This window comes from Triticum urartu, chromosome 3A (genome assembly GCF_056163025.1).
Source record: "Triticum urartu cultivar PI428250 chromosome 3A, HENAU_Tu73, whole genome shotgun sequence".
NCBI lineage: Eukaryota > Viridiplantae > Streptophyta > Magnoliopsida > Poales > Poaceae > Triticum > Triticum urartu.
In genome coordinates this window covers 120,679,283-120,701,054 of record NC_141875.1, presented here as the reverse complement: position 1 = coordinate 120,701,054, position 21,772 = coordinate 120,679,283, and positions in this window count along the sequence as shown.

Genomic DNA, 21,772 nt, shown 5'->3' with positions numbered 1-21,772 from the left:
GTCATTTGCGTCGGTGTCGGTGATGCAGTCATTGTCTTCAGTGTTGAAGATGGACTTGGCGACGTATGCTGTAGCCAGACTCGCAATGCCAGAATCAGACTCCTCCTCAGACTCCACCTCTGCCTCCTCAGATGTGGACTCCTCCTCTGAATCCATCTCCTTGCCAACAAACGCACGTGCCTTGCCAGATGAGCTCTTCTTGTGTGATGAAGACTTTGAGGAAGACTTGGAAGAAGACTTTGAGTATTTCTTCTTCTTCTTGTCGTTAGAATCATATTCCTTGCTCTTCTTCTTCCTTCTGTTCTCATTGTCCCACTGTGGACACTCAGAGATGAAGTGTCCAGTTTTCTTGCACTTGTGACATATTTTCTTCTTGTAGTCATGAGCAGAAGCTTCATCATTCCTTGAGCTTGATCATGAAGATTTTCTGAAGCCTTTCTTCTTGGTGAATTTTTGGAACTTCTTCACTAGCATTGCAAGTTCCCTTCCAATGTCTTCAGGATCATCAGAACTGCTGTCAGATTCTTCTTCAGATGAGGACACAGCTTTTGCCTTCAAGGCACGAGTTCGCCCATAGTTTGGACCGTAGATATCTCTTTTCTCAGAAAGCTGAAACTCATGTGTGTTGAGCCTCTCAAGTATGTCAGATGGATCGAGTGTCTTGAAATCAGGACGTTCTTGAATCATCAGGGCTAGGATGTCAAACGAACTATCAAGTGATCTCAGCAGCGTCTTGACGATTTCATGTTTGGTGATCTCAGTGGCGCCGAGGGCTTGAAGCTCGTTTGTGATGTCAGTGAGTCGATCAAATGTGTGCTGGACATTCTCATTGTCATTTCGCTTGAAGCGGTTGAAGAGGTTGCGAAGAACACTGATTCTTTGATCTCTCTGGGTTGAGACGCCTTCATTGACCTTGGAGAGCCAGTCCCAGACCAGCTTGGATGTCTTCAAGGAACTCACACGGCCATACTGTCCTTTTGTCAGATGGCCACAAATGATATTTTTGGCAGTAGAGTCCAGTTGAGTGAACTTCTTGACATCAGCAGCAGTGACACCTTCTCTAGCCTTGGGAACGCCGTTCTCGACGACATACCATAGGTCGACGTCAATGGCTTCAAGATGCATGCGCATCTTATTCTTCCAGTAGGGATATTCAGTTCCATCGAAGACGGGGCACGCATCGGAGACTTTGATTATCCCTGCAGTCGACATAGCTAAAAATCCAGGTGGTTAAACTGAATCACACAGAACAAGGGAGCACCTTGCTCTGATACCAATTGAAAGTGCGTTATATCGACTAGAGGGGGGGTGAATAGGCGATTTTTATGGAAGTCTTCAAAACGTGAGAGTTATGAAGACAAACAGCGAAGATTATGCCTTTTACTATGCAGCGGAAGTTAGATTACACTAGGCCAGCCATGGTCATGTATTCAATAGAGTGAAAGCACAATGACAAACAACTGCAGTGTAATAAGGATCAGGTAGGAAGAAGCTATGAAGCCAAACAACTCATACATTCACGTTGTGAAGACAAAAGATAAAGCAAGCATGCAATGGCTTCACAATGTGTAACAGTAAGAAAAGGAAGTGAAGATGAAACTAGTGACTCGTTGAAGACAATGATATGTTGGACCAGTTCCAGTTGCTGTGACAACTGTACGTCTAGTTGGAGCGGCTAGGTATTTAAACCTTAGGACACACAGTCCCGGACACCCAGTCCTGAACACACAGTTCAGGACACCAAGTCCTCACCGTATTCTCCTTGAGCTAAGGTCACTTAGTCCTTGCCCAATCACTCTGGTAAGTCTTCAAGGTAGACTCCCAAACCTTCACAGACTTCGTTCACTGGCAATCCACAATGTCTCTTGGATGCTCTGAACGCGACGCCTAACCGTCTGGAGGATTCACAGTCCTCAAGTGTAATAAGTCTTCAGATCACACAGACAAGAAGACTTAAGTGATGCCCAATGTTCTCTGGCTCTGGGTGGTTAGGGCTTTTCTCCTCGCTAGGAATTTTCTCTCAAAGGCTTCGAGGTGGGTTGCTCTCAAACGACAAAAGCCGTGCACTAAAATCTGAGCAGCCAACCATTTATGGTTGTGGGGGTGGGCTATTTATAGCCACTTGGCAACCCGACCTGATTTGTCCGAAATGACCCTGGGTCACTAAGGAACTGACACGTGTCTCAACGGTCAGATTTCAAACTCTCATGGCAACTTTGCTTGGGCTACAAGCAAAGCTGACTTGTCCAGCTCTGGACAAGATTCGCTCTCATTGTCTTCGCTCGAAGACATAGGTTTTTGATTTAGGCATCACTTCAGTCATTCTGACTGGTTCTCCTGGACCCCACTTAACAGTACGGTGGTTCCTATGACTCAACACAAAAGAAAAAGAACTATGAAAGATCTAAGTCTTCGAGCTCCATAGGCTTCATAATGTGTCTTCTTTTGTCATAGTCTTCAATGTGAATATCTTCATATACCACCTTTGTCTTCAATGTCTTCATACATTTTTAGGGGTCATCTTTTATAGTAAAACCGAATCAATGAGGGACTTCTACCTGTGTTTTCCTGCAATTCTCACAAACACATTAGTCCCTCAACTAGGTTTGTCGTCAATACTCCAAAACCAACTAGGGGTGGCACTAGATGCACTTACAATTCCGCAGTGCGTCATCACACTACAGCCAAGTCCTTCACTCGAATCATTTTTACTTTTCCCTGGCACGTCTTGTCAAAGCAGAGATCATGTACCCCCTTTACGGGATTCTCATCAATACGGATGTGGGTAATCCAACTGCGCCACTTATCACGGCGCTTGGGAGGCAAGCGAGTTTTACTAGGCAGGTGGGGACGCACAACCGCATCCGCCCATATAAGGGGATAAGGATCCACCTTTTTACCTACGCCTTCTTCCTCCTTTGCCTATCCATCTCCTGCGCACTCGAGGTCCAGCGCCCAAGCCCGCACTTCCCACCTCGACCTTCTCCAGCGATGTCCGGAGCGGGAGGCAAGTGGAAGGTCTCCTCCGTCACGGAGGGCGACATCAAAAAGCTTAGGAAGGCCGAATACTTGTCCAAAGACATCGCGCACCGGCTTCCCGAGAAGGGGCAGCTCCTCCCCACCCCAAGGCCCCACGAGAGGGTAGTATTCCTTCCCCACTTCCTCCGCGGACTGGGTTTTCCACTTCACCCATTCGTCCGGGGGATCATGTTCTACTACGGCCAGGATTTCCACGATCTGGCCCCGAACTTCATCCTCAACATCTCGGCGTTTATCGTCGTGTGCGAGGCTTTCCTCCGCGTCCGCCCCCATTTCGGCCTCTGGCTCAAGACCTTCAACGTCAAGCCCAAGGTGGTGCGCGGCAGCCAGGCGGAGTGCGGAGGCGCCATGGCGGGCAAGATTGCCAACGTCCTGTGGTTCGAGGGCTCCTTCGTAGAGACCCTAAAGGGGTGGCAAGCCGGGTGGTTTTACATCACCGAGCCACGCAATCTGAAATGAATCGCAGCCCCCAAGTTCCGATCCGGACCCCCCACGCGGCTCACGTCCTGGAAAGAGACGGGCCTATCGTGGGGTAACGAGGAAGAAGTGACCGGACTGAAGACATGCATCCAGTCCCTGGTAAACAAGCCAATCAGGCTTGTAAATGTAGTCCAGGTCATGCTCGTTCGCCGAATCCTGCCGTGTCAACAACGGGACTTTACTCTGTGGGAGTTCGACCCGGCACATCACCAAACCCTTAACAGGCTCTTCGGCATGATGTATGAAGACGTCTGGAAGGCGCTAATCAAAGGTGCCGAGGCTCCCGCATCCGCTTCCGAGGACCGCGGATACAGCTCGCAGCGTCACGCTAGCGAGGTAAGCTATTTTCACCTTTTACAGGGTGTTCAGCTTTTTTCATAGTTTAACTCTATGCGGGATCTAAACTCCCTTACCTTTGACAGGCTTGGCGGGCGATATCCGGACCGATTAACTGTCCGGCTCCGTTGCCCGAAGACCCAGCCCCAGCTCTACTAGTGAAGCTGCTGGCTCCGGTGCCTTATGTGGTGCCGGAAAAGAAGGCCAAGAAGAAGAAGACCACGGGGACTCGAAAGAGTGCCCGTAACGTGGTGGTGTCGGACTCGTCGTCCGATGAGTCCGAGACGCCCTCTTCCCGTAAAAACGAGGAGGAGGAAGAAGAAAACTCTCCCCCCCAGCGGAGGGAGGAGAGAAGAGGAAGGCCGCCCCAACGGGGGAGGCCGAGGGGTCTAGGAAAAGGAAGACCCCTCCGCCGGACTACGCCCCCAACGCCGAAGAGGGCAAAGAGGAGTGGCCAAACAGGGCCAAGCGTCCGGCGAAATCGTAAGTTCGGATATCAGAATAACTCATGATGTTCCTTTGTTGCATAGCTTTCCCTAATGTCGAATGTAATTATGCAGTCTGCCCCGGGCCGAACTCAACGAGTCGTCGAGCGGCTCCCTGGATTCATCGGACGTGAACTCAGTTCCGCCCACTGTCTCCCCCTACACTGCGGACGACGCCGAAGTGGCGTCGCAACAAGCTCTGGGGCAGGAGGAGGTGGTCCTGGAGGAGCTGCAAGGCGACCTCCCGGACCCCAGGAGTAAAGGGGACAAGACCCCCCAGGGCTCCAAGTCCGGCTTTGTGCCAGACACCGCGCCGGAATCTTCAACAGTTCTGGACCGCGGTAGGCGAACTCCTTCCAAGAGGAGCAAGCCTTCTGAGCCGGCGGCCTCCGTCCAACCGGAGGTGCCGGACAATCTGCTTGAGGTGCTTGACGGCGCCTCCATCGACGAGGAGCACCGTACTATTATGAGTATGGTGATCCAGAAGGTTCAGTCCGCCAAGAGCGGACTGACTAAAGCTTGCGCTAGCCTTCTAACAGGCTTCGAGGTAAGTAAAAATATATAAAAATAGTACCGCATAGACAGTAGCCCCTGATGCTCTGTTTGGCGTCCGGAAAGAAAAGCCGAATAGAGGATCTAGTAAATTTCGCAGGAGTCTAACAATAAAGAGTCAATATGCATGTGCAGGCTTCGCTGCTATCCACCGCCGCACTGACTGTGGAGGTGGGTGTCCTGAAACAGGACCTCAAGCGGACCGAGTAAGAGCTTGGCCTTGCCAAGCGGCAGCTCGAGGAAAAAGAAGGTAGGAAATACCTTACAGAAAAAGTGCCTATAGAGAGGCGTGATTGCAAAAAATAACAGGATTGCACTGCTTATTATAGGGGCCACAACTGAGGTGGCGACCCTCAAGCAGGCGCTGTCCAAGGCCGAAAAGAAAACGGCCGCGGAGCGCACCGAGCGAGAGAAACTTGGGGCTCAGGTCGGCGAGGTGCAGCAAGAGCTTCAGGCTCTCATGAAAAAACATGAGAGTTTGGAGCTTGAGTCAAAGACCCAAGCGTCCGAGCTCGCGGCGGCCCTTGAGACTGCCAAGTCTGCCAAAGCCGAAGCCCAAAAGGCCCTCCAAGAGTTGGAGGAGATGAAGAAGATAACAGCGGGTAAGGCATTCTTTATGCAAAGAAGAAATATAAAAGTAAACTACTTGTTACTTACCCGAATCCGGAGTTCTCCAGGGGCATTCGCAGATCTTCCCCGCAGCGTATCCGACGCCGCCGCATTCTACCGAGCTAAAGAGGGCAGCTCGTCGGAGAAGGTGTTCTGGTCTCAGTATTCTGAGGCCGGACACCCTGTGCCCTTGAGCGACCAGCTGAAACAGCTGGTCGAGCTCCACAAGGCGGCCGAACAGGCCATGAAGGGCTTCATAGTTTGGCTGTGGCCCAGAGAGGCCCTGTCTGGGAGCTACTTCGGGCTGGTGTGGCGGCTGGTGGAGGCCTGTCCAAGGCTTGAGGTCATCAAGTGCTCCGTCTGCATCGAAGGTGCCCGTTGGGCCCTTGCCCGTGCAAAGGTGCACTGGGGTAAGCTGGACGGTGAGAAGCTTGTGAAGGACGGGCCGCCGCCGGGGAAGGAGCATCGCAAGCCCGAGAACTATTACAAGGATGTTCTTGCGGGTGCCCGCCTTGTGGCGGATGAATGTACCAAGGATGTAATTTTTGAATAAACTCGCTCGTTTTTATCCTGTGCGCTGAAAACCTGTTCATAGGCGCTTAAGCAATGCTTGTTGAATTTAAAATATTATTTTCTGTGCGGCCGTTTATCAAAAAATTGAGAGATGGCCAGTCATCGGCTTCTGCCCCCATGCCACTAGTGCTGGGGTGTTCGGGATAAACCTGAGCGCTCTTTTTCCCATAGTTGGGTCCTTCGAGGGAGGCGCTCAGCACAACGAACCAGGCAATCGGACTATAATGCTTGAACACTCTCACTTAGCCATATAACTTTATAATTTTAAATTTCGGCGAAGCCCCTAGTTCGGAAGACCGAGTTCGGGGCGCTATCCACGCCTTGGCCGGACAAATCTGGCTCCTCGCTCGAAGCGGCATAAGTCTTTAGGGACTCGAAAAACCTCTCGAACAGCGACCGGTCTCTTGCCTCATCATGACAGTCAGTTTTAGCTTTCTCCACTGAGGTGCTTAACCCAGCTCAACCGGGGCACAATCGCAGTGGTTCTCCTAGTGCTACCTTAGCCGATATAGCGGAACGTAAGGCACCAAAACATAGGAACCGGGCAAACCCAACTATTGACCCAAATCATGATTCGGAGCCGATGCATATAGTGCTATAAGTTTGGGGTGCCGCACTTGTGAAAGTGTACGGACTTCTCACACCATATTAAAGGGTACTGAAGCCCCTGGCGTACTTGCCGTACCACAGTGTACGGGTGCAACATGTCATTAATGAACATATATAAAAGAGAGTAATGCAGAAAATAGACAAAAGCTATGCATTGTTTATATAAAGGCTGCTGTCAGAGCAGAACGATACAAGTGGTATTATAAGGTAAAGATATTGGACTATTTAACATGTCCTAGCTAGGGGCAGGCCGTGGAATTGTATTCAAAATAGGTATACTGCTCGTAATAGAGACCACATGGGGGTTCCATAATTCGGCATGGCTTGTCTGCCTCCCTGGATCTTGCATCGTTTGTGCGGCAGTCGAATTGCCGGACAGGTCGTCCGAAGTATGGAGTCCTGAAAGTAAGAAAAAATTAAAAAAAGAATCCGGCAGCCCCTACTACGTTTTAAGCCGTATTTTGGGCGTGCCGTTATTGTGTCCCTTCCCCTGTGCCCATGGTATTTCAAGGGCGTAGTTATGTACGTGAGGTACTGGTTTCGCTATGTCGCGAAAGCTGGGGTTGGGGCCGCATTGCTACGCTTGCTCAGAGTGTGCCAGGTGGTCCTGCTGTAGGTTACTCCGGGCGCGCTTGGCAGTGTCTGGCTTTTTGATGGCCGGACTGGAGAATTGCCTGAGAAGGCTACTTTGTACCTCCGCAGCGAGAGCTGCCGTGTGCTCCTCTGTACGGAGGGAGCGTTCGGTGTTTCCGTTGACCGTAATTACTCCTCGAGGGCCTGGCATCTTGAGCTTGAGATATGCGTAGTGCGGCACCGCATTGAACTTTGCGAATGCGGTTCGTCCGAGCAGGGCGTGATAGCCACTGCGAAACAGGACTATATCGAAGATTAACTCTTCGCTTCGGAAATTGTCCGGGGATCCGAAGACCACGTCAAGTGTTACTGAGCCTGTACAGTTGGCTTCTACACCTGGTATAACACCTTTAAAGGTCGTTCTTGTGGGCTTAATCCTTGAGGGATCTATGCCCATTTTCCGCACTGTATCCTGATAAAGCAGGTTCAGGCTACTGCCGCCGTCCATGAGGACTCTTGTGAGATGAAATCCGTCGATGATTGGGTCGAGAACCAATGCGGCAAAGCCGCCATGACGGATGCTAGTGGGATGGTCCCTTCGATCAAAAGTGATCGGGTAGGAGGACCATGGGTTGAACTTTGGGGCGACTGGCTCTATCGCGTATATGTCCCGTAGCGCACGCTTCCACTCCCGCTTGGGAATGTGGGTTGCGTATATCATGTTCACTGTCCACACTTGTGGGGGAAAGCCCTTCTGTCCATTGTTGCTCGGCGGCTTGGGCTCCTCGTCGTCGTTGTGCATCCCCTTGTCTCTATTTTCGGCCCTTAACTTGCCTGCCTGCTTGAACACCCAACAATCCCTGTTAGTGTGATTGGCTGGCCTTTCGGGGGTGCCATGTATCTGGCACAAGCGATCGAGTATTCGGTCCAAAGTGGACGGGCCCTGAGTATTCTTTTTGAATGGCTTTTTCCGCTGACCGGATTTATAGCCTTTGAATCCGGCATTGACTGCCGTGTCTTCATTGCTGTCGCTGTTAACGCGGCGTTTTTGCTTATTCCGACGTGTCCTGCCACTTTTGTCCTTGGTATCCGAATTACCAGGGTTTTTTGATAAGTTGTTACTGCGAGCTAGCCAGCTGTCTTCTCCCGCGCAAAAGCGGGTCATGAGTGTCGTGAGGGCTGCCATGGATTTTGGCTTTTCCTGTCCCAGGTGCCGGGCAAGCCACTCGTCGCGGATGTTATGCTTGAAGGCTGCTAGGGCCTCTGCGTCTGGACAGTCGACTATCTGGTTTTTCTTTGTTAGGAACCGTGTCCAGAATTGTTTGGCCGAATCTTCTGGCTGTTGAATTATGTGGCTTAAGTCGTCAGCATCCGGCGGTCGCATGTAAGTGCCCTGGAAGTTGTCGAGGAATGCGGCTTCCAGGTCCTCCCAAGAACCGATTGAGTCTGCTGGCAAGCTATTAAGCCAATGCCGGGCCAGTCCTTTAAGTTTGAGCGGGTGGTATTTGATGGCGTGTAGATCATCGCCGCGTGCCATGTGGATGTGAAGGAGATAATCCTCGATCCATACCACCGGATCTGTTGTGCCATCGTATGGTTCGATGTTTACTGGTTTGAAACCCTCTGGGATTTTATGATCTATTACTTCATTCGTGAAGCATAGCGGGTGTGCGGCGCCTCTGTACTGGGCTATATCACGACGCAGCTCGGAAGAGCTATGTCTGTTGTGTTCGGCCCGGCCGGATTTGTTGTATCCGGAGTGAAGATCATTGTCACATGCCGTAGGGCGCCTGCGCGATCCGTAGATCGATCTTGTTTGTCTTGCCTTATCCTCCAGTATGTCTCGCAGGTCGGGCGCATTTTCCCGTGCCTTAGTTGAGCGGCGTCGGGGCATGGCTTGGGTGGAGGGCCGAGAGGCCTCTCTGTCACGGCCGCGAGGTGGCCGGTCTGCCATGTCATGCGCTGGTGATGTAGGTGCTTCCTCCTCTGATTGGGGTAGTGGCATGAGCTTCGGGTAACTCTTGGAGGGGCGTTCGAGTTTATACTCTTCGGCCGTAAGGACTTCAGTCCATCTGTCAGCTAGCAAATCTTGGGCAGCTCTAAGCTGTTGCTTCTTTTTCTTGAGGCTACTCGCCGTGGCTAAAAGCCTGCGTTTAAAACGCTCTTGTTCGGCGGGGTCTGATGGTATGATGAATTCGTCGTCATCGAGGCTTGCCTCGTCTTCGGAGGGAGGCGTATAGTTATCATCCTCGACCTCTCGGTCTGCCGCTCTCTCATGAGGGCTGGCTTCTCCATCTTCCTGTGCCGAATCTTGCTAAGGTGGGTGTTCTTCGGCGCTATCCGCGGTAGTATTATCTCCCGTGCCGGAATCACCGTTTTTGCTTTGGCGGGATTTAGAGCGGCGCCGCTGACGCCGGCGCTTTGGCTGTTTCTTGGGGGCGTCATCCCCCACTGTTCCATCGCCATCTCCATCTTTTGGAGTGTCCACCATATATATGTCATATGACGAGGTGGCCTTCCAGCGCCCTACATGTGCTGGTTCCTGTTCGTCTCCTACATCGTCGTCCATGCCGTCGATGTCTTCGGAGCTGAAGTCAAGCATGTCGGTTAGATCGTCGACAGTGGCTACAAAGTGGGTGGTGGGTGGGCCTTGAATTTCCTCATTGTCCGTATTCCACCCTCGCTGACCGTAGTCCGGCCAGGGCTCTCCTGATAAAGAGAGAGACTTAAGAGAATTCAGGATGTCGGCAAAAGTCGAATGTTGAAAGATGTCTGCGGCGGTGAACTCCATTATCGGCGCCCAATAGGATTCGATTGGCAGGGGCGTGGGGGGTTCGGAGTCCGGGGAGGAGTCCGGATCCTCGAAGTCACGGGTAGTGCAGAGTGCGGGGCTAGCGTTCAGCTCGATCGCCTCTGAGATCGCAGCCCTGAGGCAGCGTCCAACCGCTGATCCTCGATCGGCGCAGTAGGCTCCGAATCAATGGTCGAAACCGATGCGTATGCGGCCTCCAAGGCGCTGTTCGGTGGCAGAGCTATATCATGCCCATCGAGAAAGTGCAGCGCGCTTGGCTGTGGCTCGAATCCGTCGAAGATCAAGTCCCCGTGGATGTCAGCCGTGTAGTTTAGGCTTCCAAACCTGACCTGATGGCCAGGGGCGTAGCTTTCGATCTGCTCCAGGTGGCCGAGCGAATTGTCCCGCAGAGCGAAGCCGCCGAAGACGAAGATCTGTCCGGGGAGCAAAGTCTCACCCTGGACTGCATCGTCGTTGATGATCAAAGGAGCCATCGGGCCTAAAGGCGACGACACAGAGGAACTCTCAATGAAAGCACCAATGTCGGTGTCAAAACCGGCGGATCTCGGGTAGTGGGTCCCGAACTGTGCGTCTAGACCGGATGGTAACAGGAGGCAGGGAACACGATGTTTTACCCAGGTTCGGGCCCTCTTGATGGAGGTAAAACCCTACGTCCTGCTTGATTAATATTGATGATATGGTTAGTACAAGAGTAGATCTACCACGAGATCAAGGAGGCTAAACCCTAGAAGCTAGCCTATGGTATGATTGTTGTGTATGGAGTTGATTGCCTACGGACTACAACCCTCCGGTTTATATAGACACCGGATAGGGTTAGGGTTACACAGAGTCGGTTACAATGGTAGGAGATCTTGAATATCCGCATCGCCAAGCTTGCCTTCCACGCCAAGGAAAGTCCCATCCGGACACTGGACGAAGTCTTCAATCTTGTATCTTCACAGTCCAGGAGTCCGGCTGAAGGTATAGTCCGGCTACCCGAACACCCCCTAATCCAGGACTCCCTCAGCCTTCTCAACCACACTCGAGCAAATCAACAAGTTTGAGTGGCTAGGGAGTGAGATCGGGCGAAAATGGAGCTTGGAGCAACAATGGAGCTTAGGGTTGGAAGAGGTGGTAAACTAGAGGAAGAAGACACCCCTTTTATAGCTTAGGGCAAAAATCCAACCGTTATCCACCTACCAGCCCGCGACCAGCGGTACTACCGCCCCAGACCAGCTGTACTACCGCAGGGCCACGCGGTACTTCCGCTTGCTGATAAGCGGTACTACCGCAAGGCCACGCGGTACTACCGTGCGAACCCGCGGTACTATCGCAGCAGCAGCAGCTAGGGAAGACCTATAGCATAAGAGCTGAGGGCGGTACTGCCGCGGGCGCGGTACTACCGCTCCCCCTTGCGGTATTACCGCAAGGCAGGAAACCCCTAGCCTGGGAAGAGCGCGGATAAAGATACATCCGTGCCTACTTCCGCTGGTAAATGGAAGAAGCAAAAATCCGACACAGTACTACTGCAGAGGAGCAGTACTACCGCCTGGCAGCTGAGCCAGGCCGTGCACGGTACTACCGCGCAAGGGATGCGGTACTACCGTAGTGGCGTGGATGTAAAAAACTACATCCACCCCTACTACCGCGAAGGAGCGGTACTTGGCCTGGGGGCCACGGTACTGCGGCTCCAGAGGAGCGGTAGTACCGTGGGCACCTGCGGTACTACCGCGGGTGCCTGCGGTACTACCGCTCAACAAGGAGCAGTACTACCGCAAGCCCACCAACAGCAGTCAGGACAAGGGAAAAGAGGATCAAACGGAGGATGCTCCAAAGTGCAGGGGAAAGGAGGGGACAAGGAAGAAAACGTGTACGAGATGATTCCATCCAAACCTTTCCGACGCAGACCCCCTCTTAATAGTACGGCTTTCCTATGACTCAAATCCACCAAAAAGAAACGTAGAAAATACGCCGTCTTCAACAGTCTTCGAGGGGCACCAAACCGTCTTGTGCCTAGCGATGAAACGTCTGGGAAGCTCAAGGCACACGATTAGTCCGCAAAAGCATTGTCATGAATCACCAAAACACCTTAGGGATAAATATGCCCTGACAATCTCCCCCTTTTGGTGGATTGATGACAATACGGGATTTGCACAGAGGAAATAAGGTTAAGCAAACGCAAACCCCTCCTCTCTAGAATATAGACAGGCTCCCCCCTAGATGTGTGCTAACTAGATGGGTGCTTTGGACTGCACGGCACACATACTAAGATCAAAGCTCCCCCTATATTATAGAGACAAGGCATATCTTGCAAAAGTAAGGCTAACACTAGACAAGATAGCAAATACGAGCATAACAAGTAGCACAATCATAAGCTCACTAAGATAGAATAGAGTGCATATGTCTTACACCATATGAAGGATAAGTCTCAAAGGCGCAATCTAAACCAAAGCAAACGAGGTCCAAACGACAAAGCAAACACCAAATATGACACGACGCGTAAGCGCGCAAATCCCTACACTCTCTCCCCCTTTGGCATCGAGACGCCAAAAAGGCAGAGAGGACACCTACACACAATGGGTGGCTCAAGCAGAGAAATAATCCCAATGCTCCTCGTGCTCCTCGTCAGACTTGGCGGCGGGGACAGTCTCCTCGATGTCCTCCTCAGAACTAGTCCACTTGAAACCTTGCTTCGCCATCCATGCAGCCTCTGGCGTGATGGCATCCTCAGAACCGCTAGAGACAACCTCTCCAAAGAGCCTCATGACCTTCTTGTCGCGGCGGTGACTCTCCTTGGATGCCATGTGAGTCCTATACTGCCCCTTCGCCTGCATGCAGAAGAGAGTCTTCATCTTGTCCTTCAACTTCTTGGCCCACGACGGCTCAGAGGAAGGTGGGGAAGACCTAGCAGCACGGTCCTCAACAACATCCTCTGCACCAGCCTCCTCCTCACCAACAACCCTCCTAGCAGCAGATGCCTCAGCACGAGTAGTAGTGTTGGCCCAATTGGGCTTGACGCGGAGACTGATGGACTCATGCCGAATCCAGTCTGGAGCAAGGAACTCATCACCAGGGTACATCTTCTCCCAAGTCGTGGAGATCAACAGAAACAAGTATGGTCCATAGATATGTACCTTGCAGGTGTACACTGCAAACCGAAGCTCACACCACATGATGTGTGAGACATCAAGTGGCTGAGTCTGAGACGTACGTGCCTCCGCGCATAGGAGCATCATGTCCACCAGGTAGGAATGAACCTTGTCCTTGTCGCCAATGCGAGGGAACAGAGTGTTGCGGAAGATGCAATGCATGATATCCAGAAAAGAGTTCAGCACCCAAGTCGACTTGCCACTGGGAAGCACCTTCTCAACATAGTACGGCTGAAGCTTGTTCTTGTTAGCAGACTCAGAATTGGCGTGGGGGCGAACACCAACGGGTGTGTGAAGCCCGTCATCAGGAACGTGGAGCAGACCCATGAACTCCTTCCAGGTAGTAGACAACTGACGTCCATTGGTCATCCAGGTCATCCTCCGCTCATCCCCGGGGTGAAAGTGAACTGAGGCAAAGAACTGACAGATAAGCTCAGGATCATAGTCAAGGTGGAAAGAGATCACATGTTCAATACCGAACTGCTCCACCAAATCCAGAGCTTCTCCAAAGTAGTCACGAAACTTGTCCTTCCTCATGTGATTCATGTCTATCCAGTTGACTTCCACGTATGTGTTTTTCTTGTTCTTGATTACATCCAGATAAATGAGAGCCTGCTGCTTGGTCCAAAACAACTCAGTGCCTCTGAGGATAGCAGGAGCATTCACATAAGGGTTGATCTTCCGGCGTTCGATGTACTCAATGAGGGGAGTCTCGTCCATGCCCTTAGCAGGTTCCTTTTGCTTGCGGGTAGTGGTCTTGACATTGCGCTTGGGGGCATTGGAGCCCTCTGGTGCTTCATCTTGAGGATTGCACAGTCGCCTGGAGCCAGTGTCACGACTGGGATTGGAACGACGAGAGCCACCACCTAAGACACAAGAGAAAGCACACACAAAGAGCGAGAAGAATCAATGCAAAGACCACGACAAAGCAAGGGAAACAAGTAGAAAACATACGGGATAACTGCCACGAGGAAGATGGGACAACAACAGTAGTGTCGCCTGGTTGTGCGGTACTAAAATTTTAGTACCGCTCCTAGTCGCGGTAGTACCGTGTGAGGATACGGTAGTACCGTGGCTTGGAGCGATAGTAAGTCTTTAGTGCCACAGAACGTGCGGCAGTACCGCACGGAACGGGCGGTAGTATCGGACAAGCGGTAGTACCGCACCAGTAGCACGGTAGTACCGCACCGCGTCAGATCCGAACCTACTTTTGAATCTAAGAAGACATGCGAAACCATGGCGGAACTACGATTGATCAAATCTACCACAGGACAATATATCAAGTATAATTTCTACGCAACACTACTCTCCTACAACCTTCTCTTGCAAAGACTTGGCCTAAAATCTCAAGAACACAAGCATCTCCCCAAAAACCTAGAGACAAGAGAACTAACAAGAAAGAGAGGAATTTGGGGAAAAACCTTGGTCCATGGCAAGAGGAAGTGGTGGGGAATGATCCCACCGGTCGGAATCCAAGGAGAGCAGCCGGAGACGGAGATCCGGCGAGGGAATCCGGCCCCGTTCTTGAGCGAGAGAGAGAGAGAGAGAGAGAGAGAGAAAGTGGGGAAAACCGACGAATGGGTATGGGGGAGTTAGAACCCCCCTGTTCCCATCCTTATCCCCACGCACCTCCGACAGCACGGTAGTACCATGTATCATCGCGGTAGTACCGCTTGGGCGGAAGAACCGCACTAAAGCGGTAGTACCGCTCTCCCAGGTGGTAGTACCGCGCTGGGCCGGTAGTACCGTACTTTCCACGCACGGTAGTACTGTGGCAGGCCGTGGTAGTACCGTGAGCTCAAGAAGAAGCCATTTCCAAACACAAGAAAAGATAGGTCTTCGCAAGGAAACTTCAAACGAACAAAACACCTCACAACAAGCTCAAACACGAAGGGAAGAAGGGGCAAAACGACAACAAGAGACGACCACGAGACACAACCTCTCCAAAGAGAGGGCGGTGGCCGGAGCCACCTATGTTTGAGTCAATTGGTATGGCACCGCGAAGAATTATCCTTGGGCCCATGACCAAAACTCGTCTTTGAAGCACAAGTACCATCAAAAATGGCTAATGTGAAAGATTTGATCAATTTATGCATAATGGGGGGAGGGAGAGTTCATTGAGAGAACAACACTCCCCCTATGTCCATGCTTACACCTAAACAAGACAACAAGTTGAGTGTGGTGGGGTGTGCAAGGGTTCAAGCAACTTTGCTCGAATCAATGACATTTAGCTCATGCCTTAACTCGCGAAATCTTGCTTCATCCAATGACTTCGTGAAAATATCTGCAAGGTTATCATGAGTGTTGACGTAGTTGAGCTCGATCTCCCCTCGCCTAATGTGATCCCGGATGAAGTGATACTGAATCTCAATATGCTTCATCTTGAAGTGTTGCACCGGGTTGAGAGAAATCATGATGGCACTTTCATTGTCACACCAAAGAGGCACTTTGACACAAATGACACCGTAATCCTTTAAAGTTTGCCTCATCCATAAGAGTTGTGCACAACAACTACCGGCTGCTACATACTCCGCTTCGATGGACGAGAGAGACTCACAACTTTGCTTTTTGGAAGACCAACTCACCAAGGAGCAACCAAGGAATTGGCACCCTCCGGAAGTGGACTTCCTATCCACTTTGTCTCCCTCCCAATCGGAGTCCGAATACCCTACAAGCTTGAAGTTTGCTCCTCTTGGGTACCATAAGCCAAAGTTTGGGGTATGAGCCAAATATCGAAAGATTCGCTTGACCGCCACATAGTGACTTTCCTTAGGTGCAGCTTGAAACCGTGCACAAATTCCCACACTCAACATGATATCCGGTCTAGATGCACAAAGGTAGAGCAAGGATCCAATCATGGAGCGATATACCTTTTGATCCACCGCTTTACCATTGGGATCTATGTCAAGTTGGCACTTGGTGGGCATTGGAGTGGAAGCCGGCTTGACATCACTTAGCTTGAATCTCTTGAGCATGTCCTGAGTGTATTTGGCTTGGTTGATGAAGGTTCCTTCTCTTCTTTGCTTCACTTCGAACCCTAGAAAGAACTTCAACTCTCCCATGGAATACATCTTGAACTTAGAGGTCATGAGAGCGACGAATTCCTCATTGAAAGCTTTGTTAGGGGAACCAAAGATAATGTCATCAACATATAGTTGGCATACAAACAACTCCCCTTTGACCTTCTTAGTAAAAAGAGTGGGGTCGATTAGCCCAACTTCAAACCCACGATCTTGTAACAATTCGGTAAGGTGGTCATACCACGCACGTGGGGCTTGTTTAAGCCCATAGAGTGCCTTATCGAGTTGATACACATGATCGGGAAAGTAGGGATCCTCGAACCCGGGGGGTTTCTTGACATAGACCAACTCATTAATAGGACCATTAAGAAAAGCACTCTTCACATCCATTTGTTGCAACTTAAAGTTATGATGAGAAGCATAAGCAATCAACAATCGAATGGATTCAAGGCGAGCAATGGGAGCAAAGGTTTCACCGTAGTCGATACCCTTGACTTGGGAGTAGCCTTGTGCCAACAATCTTGCCTTGTTGCGAATGATGGTCCCATGAGCATCTTGCTTGTTCTTGAATATCCACTTGGTTCCAATGACATTGTGGTTCCCCGTTGGCCTTGGCACCAATCTCCACACCTTATTGTACTCGAAGTTGTTGAGTTCTTCATGCATGGCATTAAGCCAATCCGGATCTTTGAGTGCTTCATATACCTTTTTGGGTTCAACACAAGAGACAAACGCATGATGTTCATAATAGTTTGCCAATTGTCTACGAGTGCTTACCCCCTTTTGAATGCTTCCAAGTACATTCTTCATGAGATGACCCTTGGTGGAGAGCTTGGAAGCAATCTTGGCGGCACGACACTCCAATTCCTCCCCGGTGGTGAGTTGAGGAGCGGTCACTTGATCATCTTGAGCAACGTCTTGAGCTTGTTCTTGATCTTGAACTTGCTCGGAGGAGAGAACTTGACCTTGGGCATCACTTGGTGTGTCAACACCGTCTTGAGCATGATCTTTCCCTTGGTCTTGTTCACGAGGATGAGGGCCTTCACTTTGTTCTTCGGAAGAGTGTGGGCCTTGGGTTGGTGATGGATCCACTTGAGTGGAGCATTGTCCTTCTCCTTCGACCACAAGGGGTTCCTCAATGGGTAGGATAAAACCAACACCCATTCTTCTTATGGCTTGAGGAGGAATTTCATCACCTACATCACAAGTGCCACTTTGCTCCACTTGGGAGCCGTTATTCTCATCAAACTCCACGTTACACATCTCCTCAATAAGTCCCGTGGATTTATTGAGGACGCGGTAAGCATGAGAGTTTGTAGCATAACCAACAAATATGCCCTCATAAGCTCTAGCCTCAAATTCAGACAACCGAACACCTTTCTTGAGAATGAAACACTTACACCCGAACACCCGAAAGTACTTAAGGTTGGGCTTGTTACCGGTGAGTATCTCATATGGAGTCTTGTTCAAGCCCTTGCAAAGGTAGAGCCGATTGGATGCATGACACGCGGTGTTGATGGCTTCGGCCCAAAAGTTCTATGGAGACTTGAACTCCGCCATCATGGTTCTTACCGCATCCATCAACGTCCGGTTCTTCCTCTCTGCAACACCATTTTGTTGAGGGGTGTAAGGTGCGGAATATTGATGCTTGATCCCCTCATCACTAAGAAACTCATCCAAGGTGTAGTTCTTGAACTCGGTGCCATTGTCACTTCTTATTGTCAAGATCTTTGCATTGTGTTGATGTTGTGCTTCATTTGCAAAGTCAATGACGGTTTGTTGGGTCTCGCTCTTCCTTTTGAAGAAATACACCCAAGTATATCTTGAGTAGTCATCCACAATCACCAAGCAATACTTCCTACCCCCAAGACTATCAAAGGATGGAGGCCCAAAGAGATCCATGTGAAGGAGATCCAAAGGCCTCTTTGATTAAATGATAGTCATGGGAGGGTGAGCCTTCTCATGAAGCTTTCCTTCGATACAAGCACTGCAGGCACGATCTTTAGCAAAACTAACATTCGTTAGTCCACGGACATGGTCCCCCTTGAGAAGACTTTGCAAATATCTCATATTGACATGGGCTAAACGGCGATGCCAAAGCCATCCCACGTCAACTTTAGCCATTAGGCACGTCGCAGTCTTAGTGGGTCGCTCCGAAAAGTTAATCACATATAGACCGTTCTCGACGTGCCCAACAAAGGCTACTTTAAGAGTCTTGCTCCACAAGAGGGCCACAGTATCAATATCAAAGAAAGTGGCAAAGCCCATGATTGCAAGTTGACGAACGGAAAGTAAATTGTATGCAAGGGACTCAACAAGCATGACCTTCTCGATCGTGAGATCATGAGAGATGAAAACCTTGCCAAGTCCCAATACCTTAGAAGATGAGGCATCACCCCACTCGACATTGGTGGGCATAGATGGAATCTTGTGCACGTCCACCACCAAGTCCTTGCTTCCGGTCATATGATTTGTAGCTCCACTATCGAGCAACCATGATCCCCCACCGGAAGCAAACACCTACAAGAGATCAATGCTTGGTTTTAGGTACCCATTTTGTAATGGGTCCTTTGATATTAGTAACAAGGGTCTTGGGAACCCAAATAGACCATTCAATGTACTCATGAGGAGAACCAACAAATTTGGCATAGACATGCCCATCACTAGCACGACATAACACATAAGAAGGATTAAAGTCGCCGGCTTTGTTGGGAGGGGTGACATTTCCCTTTTTGACACTGTCACCCTTCGCATTGTTCTTCTTCTCCTTGGAGGCACTCTCTCCCTCCTTCACAAAAGTTTGCTTGAGAGGAGGAGGTCGTTTGGTCTTGTTATCCTTCTTCTTGTTCTTGGGGTTGGGTGCGAACCCAATCCCCTCCTTGGCCACAACTCCCTTTTGATTTCTCAAAAGGTCGTTTAGGTTCTTCTCACCTTGTATGCATGACACAAGGCCTTTCTCAAGTTGCTCCTTCAACTGAACATTCTCCTCAATAAGATGCACATGCTCACATTTGCATTATCCATTAACACCATACGAGGAAAAGTGGCTTTCTCCTTGGTTAGCTTCACTTGGAGTTGATCATGAGACTCCTTGAGGGTAGCATGAACACCCTTCAAGACTTTGTGAGCCTTATCGAGAATGTCAAACTCCTCTTTGAGTCTAGCAAGATCAACCCCAAGCTTTGCCTTCTCGGAGTTTAGCACACAAGAAACAACAAGATCATGATCAAGATCTTTCTTTAATGTAGCATGATCATCGTTGTGAGACTCCTCAAGAGCCAAACGAAGACCACGCTCTTCCTCAAGAGAATTGGAAAGATCCGAAATCTCATCGGCATAGTCACGACTATGCCCCTCCATCTTAGAGATGATATCTTCGTGAGCCTCGATCATGTCATTGGCTTCACCAAGTTGTTCCAAGAGAGCAACAAAGTGCTTCTTGGATTTACCCTTGAGTTTACCCATAAAGGCCTCAAACTCATTCACCTCCACATTATTTCCCTCATGTTCATCAATGCTATCATCGAAGAGGGATGATTAATGATGGTAGTTTTGATGTTGGGGGTTACCTTGTTGGTGGCTTTAGCCATGAGGCACTTGGCGGTGATGCTCTCATTGGGTGAGTCGAAGAGAGACACCCGTGGAGTTGTCGCAATGGCAACGGAGGCCATGGCAACCGACTCACCATCTTCATCATCGTCATCATCCTCATTGTGCTCTTCTTGTACCACCAATGCCTTGAGAGGAGTCTTCTTGGTGAAATTGCTCTTGTTGGGGAATGACTTGGCCTTGTCCTTTCGGATGAGCTTGCCACCATTGTCTTCCCTCTTCTCATAAGGGCACTCCGCAACAAAGTGACTGACATTGCCACAATTGAAACAAGTCCTCACTCGTTGCTTGCCCTTTGTGCCACTTGAAATGTTCTTGTTGAAGTTGGGCCTTGAGTTCTTCTTGCTCCAAAATTTCCTTGAAGCAAGGGCCATGTGTTCATGATAGGCATACTTCGTATCTTCGAGGTTACTCTCCTCTTCTTCCTCTTCGCCCTCTTCCTCCCTACTAAACTTGGCCTTTAGAGCAAGGTTGGGTTTCTTTACTCGTTGAGAGCGAAGTACCGCATTGTCGGCGGTCTTGTCCAAGATGCTCATAGCAACGAACTCATCCAACACATCACTTGAGGACAAGGTGTGGAAGTCTGGCCTTTGACGAATGAAGAAGGACATGGCTTTGTGGTAGGGCATCATTGCCTTGAGGAATTTGCGCTTGATCCAATTGTCATCCGTGTCCTTGCTTCCATGATCTCGGAGCGAGACCACGAGTTTGGTTACCCTCCGATAGAGCTCACGAGGTTCTTCATCTTATTTCATTGCAAACTCATCGGCTTCATCTTGCACCACTTCATAGTTGGAGCGTTGAATGCTTGCGCTTCCCCGGTAGAGGGAAACCACTTGGCGCCAAGCATCTTTGGCCAAGGAGTAGGGCCGGAGATGAGGAAGGTCTTCGGGTGGGATGGCTTCTTGAATGATTAAGAGAGCATTCTCATTGAATTGATTATCCACGGCTTCTCTAGGAGTGAAGTTGCTTTGGTCATGCGGATAGAAACCTTCTTCAATGATTCTCCAAAGGTTAGTGTTCACATGATTTAAATGACGCTTAAAACGATAGACCCAAGAGTCAAATTCAACATTCTTCTCAATCTTAGGTGCCGGACCATCATGATTCAAATGAGTGGAAGGGAGAGGTCCACCATAAACAAGTGGAGGTTCCACATGGGAAAATATGTCGGTGCCACTCTTACCACTAGTAGGAAGGGCTTTCTCGCTAGTAGCCCCCCCCTTGTCGGAGGTAGCATCCGTCACCTTGTTGGCGGGATCACCCACTTTCAACGGTGCGGTGGAAAGTTTAAGCTCTTCTAAGAAATCTTTAAACATGCTTTTGATCTCGGTCGTCATGGAGGTTTTCAATATGTCCAACGCCACATTGAACTCCTCACGAGAGACCGCGGTTCCCCCATCTCCCGTAGAAGATACTGAATTTGCACCGGAGTGCTCCTCCTCACCTTCTACGACGTCAACCATACTCTTTGGACGGTAAAGTCCTTACTAAAGAGACGAGGCTCTGATACCAATTGAAAGGATCGATATGGTTGACTAGAGGGGGGGTGAATAGGCAACTAACAATTTTTAGGTTTTCTTTAACAATTTAAACTTTGCATCAAAGTAGGTTGTCTAGATATGCAACTAGGTGAGCAACCTATATGATGCAACAAAGATAGGAACACAAGCAAGAAAGAGATATATCACAAATAAGCTTGCACAAGTAAAGGCACGAGATAACCAAGAGTGGAGCCGGTGGAGACGAGGATGTGTTACCGAAGTTCCTTCCCTTTGAGGGGAAGTACGTCTCCATTGGAGCAGTGTGGAGGCACAGTGCTCCCCAAGAAGCCACTAGGGACACCGTATTCTCCTCACGCCCTCACACAATGCGAGATGTCGTGGTTCCACTATTGGTGCCCTTGGAGGCAGCGACCGAACCTTTACAAACAAGGTTGGGGCAATC